General features: G+C 47.1%; 2 protein-coding genes across 4 annotated transcripts in view; both read right to left on the reverse strand.

Annotated features, from left to right (window-relative positions):
- Positions 1–3,046, reverse strand: part of FARP2 (FERM, ARH/RhoGEF and pleckstrin domain protein 2) — a 79,990-nt gene extending 76,944 nt beyond the window's left edge. For 2 of the 3 annotated variants that reach the window (XM_080604972.1, XM_080604968.1), the window contains exon 1: positions 2,893–3,046. The gene's annotated coding sequence lies outside the window, so the exon portion shown is untranslated. Of the gene's footprint in view, positions 1–2,360; positions 2,716–2,892 lie in introns of those variants that run through there. The other variant, XM_080604969.1, reaches the window with a different exon arrangement.
- Positions 3,047–5,120: 2,074 nt separating this feature from the next.
- SEPTIN2 (septin 2) overlaps positions 5,121–12,771 on the reverse strand; it is a 32,295-nt gene continuing 24,644 nt past the window's right edge. Inside the window, exons 14-17 of the mRNA XM_080604985.1 lie at positions 12,190–12,325; positions 7,897–8,050; positions 7,278–7,336; positions 5,121–7,093 (exon numbers count right to left, since the gene is read on the reverse strand). The gene's annotated coding sequence lies outside the window, so the exon portion shown is untranslated. The remainder of the gene's footprint in view (positions 7,094–7,277; positions 7,337–7,896; positions 8,051–12,189; positions 12,326–12,771) is intronic.

Here is a 12,771-nt window from a genome sequence, read left to right on the forward strand (position 1 = left end):
TTACAAAAAACCCCACGAGGGTGTTTATTAGACAACTGCTCTTAAAATTAACAATCCATAAAGACATTCGTCTAGTTCTAAATGAACAAGTACCAGAAGGAGCAAACACGACGGCTGTTTAAAACGAGGAAGGTGTGAGCAGGACAGCCGTGGAGACACGAGCACAGCCCTCCTGCGGGCAGGTGGAGCTCCCTTAGCAGCAACTCCAGCAGCCTCCACGTCGGCTGAAGCTAGACGGAACCCGAAGGTGTGTAAAACAGGCAGCCAAACTCCAGAATAAACCAGGAGTTCCCGGGTATTTTTACTAGCTTTGCTGATAAGGCAGGAAAGAGAAAAGTCACGTAAAACAGAAACTGCAGGTGGCAAAGTCCTTCCCCCTCACAGCTGTTAACAGGAAAAGTGAATTCAACTAGGTATGTCCTCACAACTTGCTGGTGACACAATCCTAAACACATTTACCACTGCACCAGTCCCCAGCTAGAATCTATTTGGCTTTTTAGGGTCTAACAAGCATCTAGGCAGGAAACATGCTGTGTACAAGGAACCCAGGCCTCTCTGGAAGAGAATTTCCCTATCTGCTGCATGGCAGTTGTGAGCATTTTTCTATGCCAAATGCCATTACAATCACTAAAATAGCCCCAAACAGCATGGCCTACCACAGCACAGACCGATCCAAGCACTACTTTCAGTTGCATCACTGGTTACAGCACATCCCTGTTTGTTCTTTACACTGGCAGCACGCTGGCTGCTATTTCTTAACAAGAAACGCTGCATTACGATTTAGGAAGCATTTCAGTTAAAGGGACTATCTAAACGAAAGATGGAGGAAAACGAGAGCATAAAGCTCAAGACAAACTGCAAGCACTGGGGAGAAAGAGAGGCTGAGCAAAGTGTCCGACAGCAAGCGAGAGCACCTCCCATCCCAGGCAAGCCAGAACAAAGTCTCATCGACCACTTCATCAATATAAAACTAAAATGCAACGTTACCACTGCATTAACAGTTCTAAGAAAACAATCTTCCTTGTATTCACCCACCCTAAACTTCTTTGCCTTGAGTGCTTATCATGATAATTTCCCATAAATAGGGACCAGACATCAAAACTCAAATCAACTGCCCAAGGCACAGCGACACAGCGATTGTCACGCTCAGCCCCAAGCCAGTCTGAAAGAGCAGCTGGTAACAAAGCTTTAAAAAATTGACATCGTTATGTACTTTTTGTTGCCTTTTTGAAATAGCTTCAAAGCCGCAATGAGTTTAATCTTCTGCTTTGATGGAATACATTTCTTTTTCAGAAGCGAGACGGCGCTTTTCAGCTAGCAGTAAATCTGGAAAGGCAGCTTATACCTGAGGATATGGCTCCTCGAGATGCCAGAGGTTTTCAAGGGGACTTCTCCGAGTACGGTACCTCCTGGTAGCGACAAAGCGCCACCACGATGCTCCATCCTCGGTTCCCAGCTCCTCAGTACGAGCAGGCTGACACGTGCCTCCGTTACACAAGGGATTCCAAGAGACCTGCGCCTCGTGAGACCCTGACAGAGCGCTGAGGAAGCTCTCATCGGGAGAGGAGCTCTCTTGGACAGTCCTCAAAACAGGTCCCTTCACCTCACCAAGAGCAAGCTTTCATCTCATACTCTTTTCACTAGAGAATAACCACCTGCTAATGCTACTACAGGCCATTTCGTAGCAGCACTGCCAAGCTGGCACCACCTGATGCTTCAGGAATCCAACAGCTACAGTGACTGAACACAGAGATGAAGAACACAGGACCCCAGCTGGACCTGGGCGAAAGGGCCTCCTCTGAAAAGCATGTGCCTCTCCCTTCAGCCCAGGCCCCTTGCCTCCAACCCAAACGCCGTTCCCCCCGTTACCCTGGCCCTGTGCTCACTGCCCTCTGCCATCGCTGCATCCTTGTGCCGGAGCCCACAGCTTCCCCAGGCTCCCTGAAAGGGGACGGACACACGGGGAAGGCTGAGGACCACGGCCGGTCCCTGGGGCCAAGCGAACCGAACACGCAGGGCTGCAGAACAGCAGCGGGGTGCTGAGGGGCTGCGGCGCACCGCTGTCCCCGCTCAGAGCCACCAGACGTGACAGCAGGCTCTGAAAGCAGGCGGCTTCGGGCACGCTGCTTTAGCCGGTTACAGAAAATCGGAAGAACAGCTGATTTCCACCGCTCCCTCGCCCGTCAGTTCCTAAATCCCACCACCAGATTACCACCTCCGTGCACGGACTGCTCTCTCGAACGCCGTCCGTGCTCCTAGGGAGCCGAGAGCACAGTTAATGCAGCAGGGGCAGAAGGCAGGAGTTCTCCCCAAAACACGGCCACGGCGGCCCACGAGCACGGAGCCCTTTGGGGTCCCACCTGCAGCAGCGCTCCCGGGGCAGTGGGAACAAACCAGACGCGAACACACGGCAGAAGGAACCACCACGGGAGCTCTTCGCGACCGAACACAGTCAAAATCCACGCTCCTCCATTTTTGTTTTCCACAAAACCTCCCCCGTTGCCCGCTCCGAACTCCATTACAAAGGGGCGTCGGAAGCAAGAGAGGAGAAGCGAAGGAGGGAGCGGCCGAGAGTTACTCGGGATTTTGGGGGGGAAATCTCCGCAGGAACCCGCCTCCGCCCGCCGGGCCCGGGCAGGGCACGCAGCTGGAGGCTGCAGACCCCGCCGGGAGGCTGCCGGGCACAGCACCGCCTGGACATCGCCTCCCGCAGCCCTCGGCCGAGAACCCGCAGCGAGCGCAGCGCCACGGCGGGGGCCGGACCCCCCCCAGCCCCGGGCCCGGCGCCCAGGCCCCGCTCCGGGGATCCCGCCCGCAGCCCGGGGGGGGGGACAGCGGGGGACCCCCTCGGCTCCCCCCGCGCCGCCGCCCCCGCTCCTCGGCCCCGCTCACCTCCGAGGGCCGGCCGCCGTCCCGCTGCCGCCTCGGCCTCGGCCTCCGCCGCGGCTCCGGCCCCGGCCCCGGCCCCGGCCCCGGCCCCGGCCCCGCGGCGCCCGCCCCGCGCCGCCATTGGGCGGCCGCGCCCGGGGCCGGGCCGGGCCCTGGGCAGCCGGGAGGCGGAGGGCCGCGGCCTGCGGGCGGGCCCGACAAAAAGGCTCTGTCTGGAAGCCGAGGGGGGAAGCGAGGCCCTTCGGCTCCTGCGGGCGCGGCGCCTGGATTCCCCGTGCCCACTCCAGGCCCCCGGAATGCCGCTCGGGGCGGCCGCCGATGCCGTCCCCCTGAGCAGAGGCGGCCCGGCCCCGGCAGGCGCTTTGCGGGGTTCCAGCAACGCGCGTCGACCCCAAAATACGCCTTGGGCTTAATCCCGAGGATTGGGATCTTGTTACCGGGTGTCCGGTGGGCTCAGGAATCCCCGGAGAAGTCCAGACCCTACAGAAGGACCCTCAGAGCTGGTGCCAGGATACGTGCAACTGGGGCCAAGTCCTTCTTTCAGGCAGCTTGTACTCCTCCTACTCCATCGCGTAGGGCTGCCTTATCCTTCTCTGCCCTGCACTGCTGTTTAATTCATTCCGACAATACTTTAGGGTTTTAAGAGTGAAAAAAGTGTGTTCTTCCAGCATGAAAAGAGTGCTGGGAGTCAGGCGCTTTAAAGAAATGTTTACACCATAGCCTTTCCCACCAGAGCTGAAGGGCTGGTAGCTCACCAAAACAGCTGCCCCTCAGCCCTGCTTCTGAAAAAAGAGCCATTAAACCACACAGCCACGCACACACAGATGCCCAGGGCAGGCAGGTGCCCTGTTTAGGGATGCAAAACACAGACAAATCCCATTTATGCAGGTGAGTGCTACTCCGGTGAGGATACCACTCCATGCACCAGTAACTAAGTGCCAGGTGACAAATCACACCCATGTTACTTTGAATAACGAACATTCCAGGTTTTTGTTCAGTTAACTTTCTTTCAGATACGTTTTAAATAGGGACAGAAAAAGCCACAGCCATGCAGCAGAATAGTGGAGAAGGCAGGGGTGCTGCACGCACGTGTGTGGCTCCAGCACAGACATCAGGCACAGCCATGGCCAAGGAGGCTGAAGACCATCAGAGCCTCCTCCTCCTCCTTCCCAAACCAGCAAGCCCACCCCTCAGTAACACAGACAGGAACCAAATACTGTAGGAAATGCAGTGCACAATGAAGCGCATGCTTTTAAGTCAGATGTGCTCTGCCTGAACAGAGTTCTGCACCCTCCAGATTCGCATTTGCTGAAAAGTAGATGCCAAAGCTGACTGGTATCTGGCAGTCAGGAAAACAGCTCTTCCTAAAAAGGACTGCCTTTGACAAATCTCCTCAGTCCCTCTGAGGGACCATGTCTCATTAGAGTCTGTTTTTCAAGATGACAAACGAGAAAAATGAGAGAATCACCTGGATTTACCCAGGAAAGGATAGATGGCCAATAACACAAGACATGCAGAGCCACCCTGTATCTGAGAATTTGACCTTTTCACAACAATTTGAAAAACAAAACAGCATATGACTTTTGGATTAACAAAGCACATAAATCATGCAGAATAGCCCTTTCATCCTGGAGCAGCCTCACCACTCTCACCCACAGACGAAGTAACTCACAAAATTAATGAGTAATTCCTGACGAGCAACATTCTCATCTCTTAAAAAGACGCAAGATTTTTAAAATGTGCATTGTTGTTCATTTTCCTTCAAAAGCTGAAACAGAGCTGAAGAATCCCATGTATGCAAAAAAAAAAGTTTGAAAAGCTGAAAAAGTATACACATTTTAGACAACTCCATCCATAAAAAAACATTAGTCACTCTGATAAACTGAAGCGCTTTCCTAACTGAAATGGATGTTTCAATACCCTGTTTTGCCTACCATTTGCATTGCACTTCCATAGGCAATGAAAACAGAGCAGTCAATTCTATTTGCAGCTTAAGCACTAATGCACTTTCATATCCTTTAAAGTGCAGACACTGCAAAGTAATCTTCATTTCAGTCACTTATTTTCTTTAACATCTAAAAAAAGCACAAAGATTTTCTTGTGGCAGCTCTGGCTAAGTTGGAGAACAAATCCGATGTGATCACTTTAAAAGCAACACACCACAACAATTAAAGAGAGGAAGCAATAATTGCATATATAGTGAAGTCTTTAGAAGCGTCAACACCCTGCTGTTTACACTTCGCTGTGTATTGCTAACTTTTATTGCTCACACAAAACACATGTCATGTACCGAGCTGAAACAATCCAGTGATGAAAAGTTTGTGTGCTTTAAGCGTCCATGTACCCAGTACCCGGTTTGTACATGCAGATCATTTCTAAGCCTTTCTACCCACCACAGGCAAAAAATTATTCTTCATCATAGCACAAGGAGTTTAGCAGGATACACAGGTATTCCTCTGAGACTAATTTACTTGCCTTCAGCCTGAACCTGAAGAAGTCTCCTCTTCACAGCAGCATTCCCAAGTCTTCAGAAGAGATCATACACCCACGCTGATGTAGCAGCAGCTATTACTGCCTAGATGCTAAAACCTTTCTGCAACAGTTTCTGTTAGAGAAGTCACCACAAGTTTTTGCTCTTGTAGCCACGAGCTTATGACCAGGCTATGAAGGGACATGGCACCACCTGCCATTTCAGTTCCTTCACCATAAGCAGAGGAAGATACAAGAAGAAACAAGACTCCACTTTTACAAGCTAGAAGAAATGACAGCTCTGCACTTTGTGCTTATTGAATCACACTCAACAGCCAATGAAATGGATGGTGTGGTTCCTAATCCCAACCAAGTGGGGTACGAATAGGAAGTGCCTTACCAGGCTGAGCCTCTGACCTAACACAGTCTTTTACAAAAACGTTTGCCTACTTGAACACACAAAACATGCTGGAGACATGGTGTTGATGAACGGACTTGAATGCTAAAGGAGGGAACGGATGCTATTATCTATCCACCGCACACTGAATCAGCAGTACGTACTTCACAGCTGTCTGCATGGAAAATAGAAATGCAAAGACCTATGAGTTTCCTTAACCCCTATGAAGGCAAACTTTGAGCATCCAGGCAGTACATTTGAACCATTTACATGAAGAGGAAGTTTAGGGAATAAAACTAGAAAAGGAATAATTTAATTACAATGAAAGTCAGCTGTTGCTATTGGAAGGATACAATACAAGGACCAAGCACAATTTCATCCTTGTGAGATAAAAACTGATAGTGCGTAACTCATTCATTCAACTGATGTTACAGATAATCTACATAATATACTCCTCTTGGCTTGAGTGAGACAATTAGAATTACCCTTTCACTATAATACTATGTCACCTCTTTAATTATCCTTGGGACGAGGGTAGAGGAAGTCCTTCAAAGCAAAAAGATCCTTCTTATCCAACCGAGAATGATAGTGTCTGGAAAAGCTTCTTCTTGTTCAAATCATTCATCATGGCAAAGAGATATTCTGTTGCTAATTTCTTTAGTTCATATTTTCCAGTTACATATTACCAACTTCTGTTTCTTAGAAGTCTCCTATTATGTAATAAAAAGGCGAGCAATTCCAAAAAGCTTATGTCTCCCTTTCTGTCTATAGTAAAAGATAGATAATGGTGAGAATGGAAACAATTACAATAATTCAAGCCATATGTATGCCACGTATTCTACACTTCCCCACTGTAACTGGGCTGCACATCACTAGTTCACTTCTCTAGCCTATTATTCTGTGACCCTATGAGAACATGCATAAGCACATCAATGCTGAAGATGCAAAGATGAATTGGTACAGATTTCATTGCAGGTAGGCCAGTTGAAGCATCAGGATCCCTGGACAGGGGTGTTCACAGAGCTCTGAATGCCACGGGCTGCTGCTGTTGTCCTACTTCGGTTAAAGCTAGTATAGGTATTTTGCCTTGTAATGCAGTGCTCCTGTTACTACCTGGAGATACTCAACAATTTGCTGCACACATCGCTTCCCTGGATTGCCTTTCACATCAGCACTGACATCTCAGTAGAGACTGCGCTACGTGGATGGGTAAATCATTCTTCAACCCATCTTATTGGTGATGAACAGAGTTACATCAGACCACTTCTCCAGTAGGAAAACCAAGCCAGCTCCAGCTGTTAGTCAGGTGTTGTTTTTTATTCACAAGCCAGTTGTACCCTAGATGGTAGGAAAACATCAGAGAGAAGAGAGTGAAATTATAGAATTTGATCAATACACCGACTGTCATAAGCAAAGGATGAAAGTATCAAGTCAAGGCAAACAGGAATTGCCGCCGGTAATGGGAGGTTTGATCCACATGATCAACACAAAGAATGAATGGCAAAGACAGAATAAGACCTACCATTTTCTGGAATCCCTCTCGCACCGGGTTAATTTACTGTTAACAGTCACCTGGAGGTACTGGAGAAATAAATTCATACTGTAATGAACAAAGATACTTTCAAAAGCGGCACAGATATAATGTCAAAGGTACTCATCATTAGCAGCACCTTGCTAAACCAACTACAGAAACTAATTCCCATGCTACAGAAATTCGGGTGGAGAGGGGGTGTTCCACTTCCAATCTTAAATACTTCTGTCTTTCCACCCTCACCCCAATCATCATGCTATAGCACTTAGCACAAGGGTAAGCCTTCAGGCTTTTCAGGTTGCTCCCCTTTCGGGCATTTCTCAGGAGCCCGTCTACACACACTACCTACCGATGACATGACTCTTTATAACATGTGAAGTCTACTAGCCTCAGCCTATTGACCTGCAACATTACCCAATTAATTCTTTAAGACAGGCATGGGCATTTACGTGTAGGAAAAAAAATGTGCTAGTTTGCTAACAGAAAAAATAGTGGATGCAACACTTCTCTGTAATCACCTACTCTGACTTTCATAATTGTATTTTAAGTCAAGTCTCCTGGTGAAAGTGGCAATTACGAGGGACAAATTAAGCACAACATATGTTCATACCTGCACGCACACACGCAGGCACTTGCTCCGCAGCTCCTCTCGGCCCGCCTGGTGTAGTTGTCTGAACACGTTCTTCCTACCCAGAAGGTTCATCTGCAGCCAGCAGCACTTCTGGATCAACAGCACAAACCCCAAAGCAAACACAAGCTACAAGCTGCGAAGAAACATGGCTGCTCGGCCACATGCACTTAAACAAAAGTCCAGGCAAAAACCACAAACTGGCACCTATTTGCTTCAGAGACAGGTAGAGGTAAAAGAATAAACAAAGTCCAGTGGCATATTGCCCCCATGTGGTAAACTCATCCAACTGCAAAAGAGCATAAATATCCCCAGAATTCCCTTAAATTTGCTTCAAACCGAGTCGTAAGATTTTCGACAGATGATAGTCCTTTAACTGTAGCAGCCTAAACGTTACGTTGACAGCAGTGAAACCATCTCTTCTGCAAGGGTGCAATTTACTTCTCTTTTTCACTAAAAACTTACGAGGTGAGATTAACCAAGTATACCTGAAGCAGCAAGGCCTAAAAGAACCACTCAACTGGGAGTCAGAAAGTCCCCTTTATTTTTTTTTAAATCTCATTGAGGCTCATCTAATTTCCCTATCCATCCACTCAGACGTGTTACCTGAGAGGAGCCACACAAGGCTCGATCCAGTCACAACTTGCACGGTGTTTCTAAGATCGACATCAAAAACTTCTGTGAGTGTTCGGGGGGAAAACAAAACACCACCAAAGAGCAGCCACCAGAATGTAAAATTCTCCCCGAATATGAAATTCTAACGCGATACAAAGCTCACTGCTGATTTTCACATCTCAGTTCAATGCCAATGACTTTAGTCAGCAAAATTGCACAAAAGCCCAGTCATACGGATGTTGGCTTCAAAAACAAAAAGTCTCTTAGGTATGGAAGACAAAAAGCCCTAGTCCTAGTTGGTAGACAGGATCCTTCAGAACAAAAAGAGAAACCAAAGAACCACAAGCACTAATCCCTTGGTAAGCATGGCGATTATTCTGCTGTCAAAGAAACACGGCTTCAGAGCCTCAAGTGATGCCGGCTAACTGTGCCGCCTCATGCCTTTCAAAAATAAGGTAACCAGCTGGGTACCTTCTAGCTAAACAGCAAGCTGTTAGATTCCTCTCTCTGGGCCCAAACCCCCACAAATGGTCCCAGCTATTTGGGCCGGGCAACAGAGCATGTTAATTCCTACTGATGCTCGAAAGGCTGAAACTGAACTTGGCCAGTGGTTCAGCTGCTCCACGTGGCCTGCCAGCCGTTCTTGCAATGCCATTTTTCCTTATTTCAAAGCAAATGAAATAGGCAGCCTGAGCCTACTTGCTGAGCATGGGAGGAAGATTACAACCAGTTTTCTCGCTCCGATTATGAACTTTCTGACTTTGCTAGTCAGCAAGCGAACTGCTTCACCAAAACACCACCGCCGAGCCAAAATGTGCATTCTCTCCAGGGGAAAAAATCTCTGACATTTGAGCAAGTAACTACTATGGGAAGAGTTTGACCTAGGTTTTAGGCTCTGCATTTTGGAAAAGCTGCTTAGAAGTGAATTAAACACAGTAATTTGCAATTCCCCTGTTGTTTTTAATAAATGCAGGAGTGGGCATGTTCTGAATAAAGTATTTTACTGTCAATGCCGTTCCTTTTTCTTTTATTTTAATAAATACGATGCTTAAGCAGTACGGTACCTGTTTTAATAAGTGTTTTGCATTAGCTATCAGGGTGTCTTTATTTACTCATTCTATAGGATACACTGAGTTATCTTCACATAACATTGGACTTCTGCTTCCAACACAGGAATTTTCCCAGGAACTTTTGGCTTCTGCTTAGAAAAACGATGTGATTCCTTCTCTTTGCCCCATTAGCCTCAATTTGTTTCTCAATAAAAAACAGGACAGCCAGCTTGAGGCACTTTAAGCAAGACAGCTCAACACAGTAAGCTGCTAATGGCTGGCATGTCTTTTAACTCAAATCTTTCTGACCTTTTGCAATTACTTTCCTTTATGTGACTTAACATGGCTGAGCAGAAATTTCTGTCTGGCAACTTGGACCTCTCTCAGAATTCAGCCTTACCTTAAATCTGACGTGCCAACCAGCAGTTACATCACCACTGAAGATACGCGTAAAACTGAGGATCTCAGGAGGGCCAAGACTAGAGCACAATTACCTGCATCAGTCCTACAAAGCCATTTATGATTTATGCTGGGATTCAAACAAAGTAAGCAGGAGTTAGCCCCAGGCTTGGCAGAGGGAGTGCTCTGCTCATTTTTTCCTATCAAGGAGCTCTGTCTTTCCCACAGCAATCAAAGCACTGCACTTCTTGCCTTGTGGGACTTGTTTCTTGCAACCGAACAGCTTGTCTGCAGGACCGCCTCTGCTCTAGCCAGAGGTAGGTTCTGAAAAGCATGTTGTTCTCGGTCGGAGATAGCTGGACACCTCCTCTGTCTCGCTAGATTTACAGGAACTCATTCCTGTGGGTGGAAACGAGCTTCGTTTTGCATTTCAAGTACCGAAACGAAACCTGCAAACTTACAGATACATCAGAAGATCTTGCCTTGCTAAACACAGGAGAAACTCCCCAGCACACCTGAAACCGACACACCTCTAAGTGGCTGTGAGCCAGACCCAGATCATCCTATCGCGTCTGGACCACGCTGACAACAAAGCTGGCCATCAAACCAGTCCTTGGACAAACTTCCTCCTCCTCCTCCTCATGCTGCCTCTGTTCTGTTTCTGGACTCGACCCAGAGTTACACCAAATCTGATTTTGTGGCACATCCTCTCACATGGTTAGTGTGACAACAGGCTGGTTTCTGCATCCTTCATATCTCCTCATCAAAACAACACACAAGCAGGCAACAACACCTCTGTTTCCAGATGACGAAAAGATCCCTCATAGCACTGGGTTCTGTGCCTGTGTGCTCTGGCAGCAGGGTGACACACTGAGAAGACAGCTAGTCCAGCAGCACAAAGCCACCACACCACTGGCTTTGGTAAATATGCAGGGAAAACGTCTGCCTTGCTGGTAAACTGGGCTGCATTCCCATCACCACCACACCTGCACCACCTTTTTTTTTTTTCCTTGCCTTCTAGGATGCCTGAATGAATAGGAAGGATGTACTGCAGCCCAGAACCACTACCTACCATCTCCAGACACAAGAGACAAATGTGGTGGGAATGGGGCTCTAAAACAACAAGTTAACAGAAAAGCACATTTTAACTCTCCAGAGAAATCCACTCTGGAATTATTGCCTGCAGGAAAAACTCTATGGCAAGCTCAATTATAAAGTGTTTTAATACGCCAAACGAAACCTTTCCTTCCACTTCAGGAATCTCTTTAAGAGTTACTTTCTAGCTTCCTCTCAGTATTTGTCAGTGGGAGCCCAGTGATAAGGTTTTTGGGAACTATTCCGTATATAATGTTGGGAAAACAGCAAATAAAGATCAAATGACTTGAGTTCATTGTACTGAAACCCAACGCAATGTCTTCCTAAATGCCAGTTTCAATTCTTCCCAAAGCCTTTGCAGAATATGTTCTTGCACATTTCCCAGACTGTCACTAATTAACAACCTTGTTAGCTATTTCAGACACTTCCAAGGCAGGCAGCATTCCAGGATCTACTGCTACGTGTCCAGGGAAGGGCAGAGAAGATGAGGTTCTTCTCCTTTTTCCTTTACACGGAGGTCAAGAAGCAAGAGTTTGCAGATATTTTGCTCACCTTTTTTTACCACTAAATCTGTGGAACAGGCTAGCAAAATCATGCTGTAATTCCTGCTTCAGGGCACAGAAGCAAGCCAAAATGGCAAGAACAGCACGGAGCAGTCAATGAAATGGCGACGTGATGTATGCTGAGCCGCTTTCACGCCAGACACTCTGAAAGGAAGATCCATGCAATGTCTGTCTGGTCAACCACAAGATAAACAGAAGTCACTGGCGCAAGCTACCTAAGGCAGGAAGCTTCTCTGCACTCACACCAACTACTCAAATATAAACAAGACGACTCAACCAACTTTAAGGTTAAAATTCTTAGGTCTGAACTTCATTTGCTTCAGAGTGTTTTGTGATGATATTCTACTATTTTCCAGCTTTGGTGGAAAATAAATCAATAAAACACTCCAGCCCTTTGCACTTCTGATACTGCTGCACAGGGTAGCAAACTGCATGAGTGCATTGTTACAAGAGATGTTGAATATAGTCCTTTTTGGTAGGATTTGTTAATGAAGTGCCAAACATTCTTATCTTGTAGTCTCACAAGACAGCTGTCTTCTCAGTCACTTACTTACCATTCTCTGAGTTCATTAGAGCGTTTAAGCAGCAGGAGAGAGAGACGACTCATTTATCCACATGCGTCAACTAAATGGAAAACCTAGGAGCAAGTGGTGTAAATTTGATCTCCAGCCCAGCCATCCTAATATTCACCTGAAACAGATAAACAAGAGGCTCTAAATTATCTCCTTCCTCATTCCTTGCTAAAGAGCCAAGGTGGCCAGGACTGATCTCCACCTACATCCTGGTCAAGTGCTCAGAAAAGGGATTGCTACTGTAGGCAAGCCACTGCCGTTCTAACTAGGACAACTGCAATCTACAAGAACATTACCCCAAAGTGAGGGATGAAGTTAGAGAAAAATGCTGGAAGCTTGCAGGGTACCAATGGAAGAAACAGAGAAATGGCAGGAGTCTAAAGACAGGAGAGGGAAAAAAAAACAACCCTGCTGTACAGCATAGAGATGATCAGAAGAAAAAAAATCTTAAGTATGTTGCAGAATAGTAGAGTGGACAAAACGACTGTAAAAGAAGTATTCATAAAAGTGCAAGGAGAAATGTCTAAGACAAGCCTTCAGACAAAAAAGGCTAAAAAAATGGAA

This window comes from Anser brachyrhynchus (assembly GCF_964034855.1).
Source record: "Anser brachyrhynchus genome assembly, chromosome: 9".
NCBI lineage: Eukaryota > Metazoa > Chordata > Aves > Anseriformes > Anatidae > Anser > Anser brachyrhynchus.